The 6,357-nt window shown below is 47.5% G+C and overlaps 1 pseudogene; it reads left to right on the top strand.

Moving 5' to 3' along the window:
* The first annotated feature begins 4,703 nt into the window (after window positions 1-4,703).
* Window positions 4,704-5,774, top strand: LOC136536217 (UDP-glycosyltransferase 73C4-like; annotated as a pseudogene).
* Window positions 5,775-6,357: the final 583 nt, after the last annotated feature.

The raw sequence follows: 6,357 nt of genomic DNA, 5'->3' as shown, positions 1-6,357 counted from the left end.
CCACTATATATGTTCACTAGCACCTTGCAAAGATAACAATTATGCAATAAAGGTGCCGGGCTAGTTAGAGCTCTCCTAAACAATTCTAGGAGCAAGGTTACACAAGCCTATGCCACTAGTACTTTAAGCAACAAGGGAGCTCCTACACATGCTAGTAAGCAAAAGCACAAAGCTAACGATGCTCACTTGCAATGCTCAATAACAAGGCAACCAATGTCTAATTAGAGAGCGCAAATACTTAGCTACACAAACTAAGCAATGTGACTAACAAAGTTACTAAAACTAAATTAGCCACGCAAGGGAGCTACTTCTATGCTACACAAGCAAGAAGGTAATTAGCAAGCTACACAAGCTATCTAATTACAAGAGCAACTACACAAGCTTAATATGTATAAAAGTAATTGCAAGCTTGTGTAACGGGAATGCAAACCAACGGAAAGAACAATATTGACACGATGATTTTTCTCCCGAGGTTCACGTGTTTGCCAACACGCTAGTCCCCATTGTGTTGACCGCTCACTTGGTGGTTCGGCGGCTAATTAGCATCACCCGCTATTCCCGCACGTCGGCCGCCGCAAGAACCTACCCCTTGAGTGAGGGTAGCTCAATGACACGCTTTTACTAGAGTTGCTCTTCGCGGCTCCCGCAGGGCGAGCACAATGCCCCTCACAAGCACTTCTCTGGAGCGCCGCACAAGCTTTTTGCGCGCTTCGACGGAGACCACCACCAAGCCATCTAGGAGGTGGCAACCTCCAAGAGTAACAAGCACCATCGGCTTGCAACTCGATCACCTAGTGCCACTCGATGCAACCTCACGATGCAATCGCACTAGAATCGCTCACTCACACAATCGAATGATCACTATCAAGTATATGTGTGATGGAGGGCTCCTAAGCACTCTCAAGCATGGACACAAAGTCCCCCAAGGTGCTCAGCACTAGCCATGGCCGAAGGCCACTTCTATTTATAGCTCCAAGAGCTAAACTAGCCGTTACCCCTTCACTGGGCAACGGTCAGGCCGACCGGACGCTCCGGTCGTGTTGACCAGACGCTGGACCTCAGCGTCCGGTCGCCCGCAGACGGCCACGTGTCCCGACTCCAACGGTCACTTGACTTGACCGGACGCAGCAGCTTCAACTGATCGAACGCTGAACCCCCAGCGTCCGGTCGTTTCCAGTAAGGTCCCGAACATGACCAGACGCGTCCGGTCGAACACGATCGGACGCAGCCAGCGTCCGGTCACACTCTAGCTACTGCTACACTCCACGTCAGCGCGACCGGACGTAGCCTGCCAGCGTCTGGTGCATACAGATCCAGCGTCCGGTCAGTTGACCGACGCCAGCATCTTCACGATCAACTCGTTTTCACTTCCAACTTCTTCACCCTTGCTCCAATGTGCTAACCACCAAGAATTTGCATCCGGCGCAATAGAAAATAGGCATTCCATTTTCCCGAAAGCGCCGAATAGAGGGACCTAAACCCATCTCACCCTTGCAAACACCACCTCCTTTGTAAATGTGCCAACACCACCAAGTGTACACCACCATGTGTATGTGTGTTAGCATTTTTACAATTATTTCCCAAAGGATGTTAGCCACTCAACTTGCCACGCCACTCGATCCTAGCGACAATGCAAAGTTAGATCACTCGAGTGGCACTAGATGACCGATATGCAAACAAGTTTGCCCCTCTTGATAGTACGGCCATCTATCCTAAACCCGGTCATAAACTTCTCTACATACCTATGACCGGTGAAATGAAATGCCCTAGGTTATACCTTTGCCTTGCGCATTCCATTCCATCTCCTTCAATGTCGATGCAACACATGCACCAACACGATCAACAATGATATGATCCACTTCATATCATCACATGATCATATTGGTTCATCGATCTTGACTCTACTTGCTCTTCACCGTTGCCATCGTCCATCGACGCCAAGTCTTGCTCAAGCTTCACCGCCACGCGGTCCATCACTCCAAAGCCTTCGACTTGCCCTTCATGCTTGCAACCGGTCCATCAAGCCAAGTCTTGTCTTGATCTTCTCCACCTTGATCACATGACTCAATGTTATGTCTCATGTGCATTTAAGCTCCTTCATCATCACATGTGTGAGCTTTGCAACATCTCCAAGCCATTTTCACCTTCATGGCATATGTTGCTCACACACATGTACCTGTGGACTAATCACCTATGTATCTCACATAAACACAATTAGTCCTCCTAGGTTGTCACTCAATTACCAAAACCAAACAAGGACCTTTCACTAACCCCACACATAATCTTATCAAAGCTCCCAATCATATTCAGCTGTTGCAAGAAAACTCCCAACCTACAAAAGAACATTCACACTCTCATTCTTTCATTGTTTCATTCAAGCTATTGCAATCAACATTCATAGTCTTGCAGTCCACCTCTCCATGTAAAGGATATTTTGCATTCCTGTGTTGAACTGTTACATATCTGGTAACAACCTCAATTCCATGTGTGATATTAACCTTGTATATGCTCATGATCCTATGTATTGTCAGATATAAAAGTTGAGTTATGTAAAAGGGGGTTGTCATTGGTTCATAGGGCAAGCAAGTTAACTCTCCATCTACCTGCAAATAAAATCATACATGAAGGAGTATAAAACAGGAAAGGTAATGATTCTTTTACACGCTTATATGTTTGTTCATTGCTTTTTTATTAGCAAACATATTTTTTATCTTTTTATTTTTGTTGTTGTGTGCTTCTCTTGCTGCAATGCAAGAGAGTACTGGTGTCACATCCTCACTTTTAAAAACTTACGGTGTAACTAGTGATCTATTGGGCTTGAGTTTATCTGTTAGAAGAGAGATGACTATAAATATTTAAATAAAATATTGCCTCTGATCAGATGTAATATATAAGACATGGCCTAATCATTGATGCTCATGTAACTCTAATCACAACTAAAATGACTAAAGAGTGGACACCATTTTGGGCGACAAAATTTGCCTCACCTTCCTATTGGCCCGTGCGATCCCACATCCACAAAGGAAAGCTGTCGGTCCCGTGCGATCCGACATCTAGAGGAAAGCATGCGAAGTCAAGCATGCCTATGCGATCACGCTAATCACGCTCCCACGTTCGACCCTCAACCAATCCCACGCTCACCCCTCCACCTGAACCATCGTGCCCTCTCCCTCGCTCCGCCTGCCGCCTCCCTAACAGCTACGTTGCCGCCACCACAAGACCAATGATCCGGGTGTAGCAAGGGGAGAGATCCCACCGATTGGGAAGCTTTTGCTGCTCCGATTTGAGCTTGCCCCTGGTCTGCTCGTGAGGGTGCCGACGATGGGTACGTGGGGATGGCACAAGACGCTGTGAAGATCCGGCGGCTGTAGAAGTAGCGCAAGGCAGAGCATCACAAGATCGAGGAGGGTTATATAAAAAAACAATAGAATTCCATGTGGCAACACTACAATTGGCATGATCTACATCATATCCACACACTCTTCTTTGCACGTCAAGCACTTAAGTATGCAAGTATGCTCGTTTGAACTTATCAGTCCAGCTTATCAGCCATGGTAGAGTATTTTTCTCTCATAATAAAACAGGGATTCTGGGGAATACATTTGGGGAAGCAAGAATTACTCCTTGAAGTGCTACAACTTTCCCTACAAGAACATACAACCTCCAGCTCCTTTTCTCTGGATTTGGAACTCCAAATGCTGCAACAAACTCCGAGTCTTCTCATGGCTTCTCCTGGTGGATAAACTAAATACAAGAAACATTCAGAGAAGAAAAATAAAAGGCTTCTAGGAAATAACTATAATTGTGTCCTCTACAGCAGCAACATTGAGGAATCTATGTTTCATTTGTTCTTTAGCTGCCCCTTTAGCCAAGCATGTTGGCAATGTATTGGAATAGGTTGGGACTTCACAAAGGAATTCTTCCAAATGATGCAACACACCAAGCTTCAATATCAGAACCCCCTTCTTTATGGAGAGACTTTCATCATTGTCGCTTGGCAAATTTAGAAGCAAAGAAATAATTTTATTTTTGATAGAGGTCGTCCATCCTTTGGTTCTTGAAAAAGCTCCTTCTGTGAAGAAGCTAGACTGTAGGCCTATAGATTCAATGATGAAAAGTGCCCTGTCTTTCTTTCTTGTATAGCTACCCTAGATTAGTCCTATAGCCCACCTTGGGCTAGCTTCTCTGTTGTTCTTTTGCTGTTCATTTGACCTTTGTTATGTGTTGTTCTTGTTTCTTTTTGTTTAATAAAACTTATAGTGAGGGTCTCCCCTACTGTATTTTCCGTTCAAAAAAACATCAACCGGCTTATTAGCCATAGAAACCATCAGCCAAACAGCCCAAAAGTGGTGGTTACAGAAGTTCATGTACCACAAGCATCTGCACCTTGGTTTACTGGTCTGGTGGACAACCACATTTTGTGACAAAAACCTCGGGTCGTCGGTCTGCCGACCCTTGTGATCCTGCCCCAACGCTCCCCCACCCTTTCCTTCTAAATGTCACTCATAGACCAACACCAATGGTTTTTGATAGAGAGAATTTCTTATTTGACACCAGAGAAATGACCCGTTCCTTTCTTGGCCCTCAAAAATTTTTCGTTCTCTATTTGACATCGAGTTCATCTTTCATTCCTTATATGACACTATGTTCAATTTTCCATCCATGAACCGTTAACTGCCATGCAAAAAGATGATTTTGCCCCTATGGGCCCCACCACCCTTCTCCCTCCTCTCCTCCCTCTATCGTTCGACTTGGAGCCGTTCGAGGTGCTGGACTTCCCGGTGCGCGCAGTTGTCAACAGGGCGACTTTGCTTGGGTTCTTTTAGTGGCCAAGGATGGAGAGGTTCTGGCGGGAGACGCTGGAAGCTGAGGCTACCGCTGACGGCCTGCTCGTCAACATGTGCTCGCCCTTGGAGGGCGCATTTGTCGAGGGCTACGCGGCGGCGCTTGGCCGAAAGGTATGGGCTATCGGGCCGCTCTGCCTCACCGACACCGATGCGGCCATGATGGTGGGTAGAGGCAACTGCGCGGCGATGGACGCCGAGCACATCGTGTCCTGGCTCGATGCGTGGCCAGCGGCGTCTGTGCTCTACATCAACTTCGGCAGCATCGCCCGCCTATTCCCAATGCAGGTCGCCGAGCTCGTCGTCGGCCTGGAGGCGTCGCACCAGCCGTTCATTTGGTCAACTAAAGAGACCGTTGGACTGGACGTGGAGTTCGAGGCCCGCGTCAAGGACTACGGCCTCATCAACCGTGGGTGGGCGCCATAGATGACCATCCTATCGCACCCCGCCATCGGCAGCTTCTTGATGCACTATGGGTGGAACTCGACGCTCGAGGCCATCTCCAACGGCATGCCGCTGCTGACCTGGCCATAGTTCGCCGACCAGTTCCTGAACGAGGCGTTGGTCATGGACGTGCTTGGCGTCGGCGTCCGCGCCGGCGTGAAGGTCCCGGCCACGCACGTGATGCTCCTGAATCCTGGGGACCCGCTGGTGGTGTAGGTCGGGAGGGACGATGTGGAGAGGGTGGTGGCCGAGCTGATGGACGATGGGCCAGTCGACGAGGCGCGGTAGGCCAAGGCGAAGGAGCTCGCCCACAGTAAGGTGGCCGCGGTGATCAAGGGCGGTTCGTCAGACATAGACGTGAAGAACATGCTCCGGCATGGGAGAAGGGTGGTGGGGCCCATAGGGGCAAAATCATCTTTTCGCATGGCAGTTAACGGTTCATGGATGGAAAATCGAACGGAGTGTCGTATAAGGAATGAAAGATGAACTTGGTGTCAAATAGGGAACAGAAATTTTTTAAGGGCCAAGAAAGAAACGGGTCAATTGTCTGGTGTCAAATAAGGAATTCTCTCTTTTTGATAAAATGCCACCCTGCGAAATGAACGGTACCAGCAGGTGGGACCTCCTCCCCGCGATCGCCCATAGTCGGAAACAACAACCCACGTTGATCGTGACTCCTCTTCCGCATCCGCCGCCTCCCTGCCATGACGCCGCGCTCTCTGTGATTGTGTAAATTTCACGAACTTTGTTTTTTGATTAAATGTCACTTTAACGTCGTTATTTAATTTTACAGTATTGTTATGTTATCGTGCGATCCTTGTGTTTTTTATATAAAAGTTTAGCTGTCCCGTAGCAACGTACGGGTATGAAGCCAGTAGAAATAGAGAAGAAACAACAATGGACTCCACCTTGACTCTTACTATTCAAGACTTTGAAAAAAACGACGCACTTAAAGAGGAGTACATATTAAATAGGAGAAATCTATTTAGGCCGGGATTACTATTGAGTTTACCTATCAATAAGCCCTGTCTATTTCATATTAAATAGGAGAGGTGTGGACACAGATTAG

Source organism: Miscanthus floridulus, chromosome 2, assembly GCF_019320115.1.
Source record: "Miscanthus floridulus cultivar M001 chromosome 2, ASM1932011v1, whole genome shotgun sequence".
NCBI lineage: Eukaryota > Viridiplantae > Streptophyta > Magnoliopsida > Poales > Poaceae > Miscanthus > Miscanthus floridulus.
The sequence above is the reverse complement of the archived record's forward strand: the minus strand, read 5'-3'. Positions and strand labels throughout refer to the sequence as shown.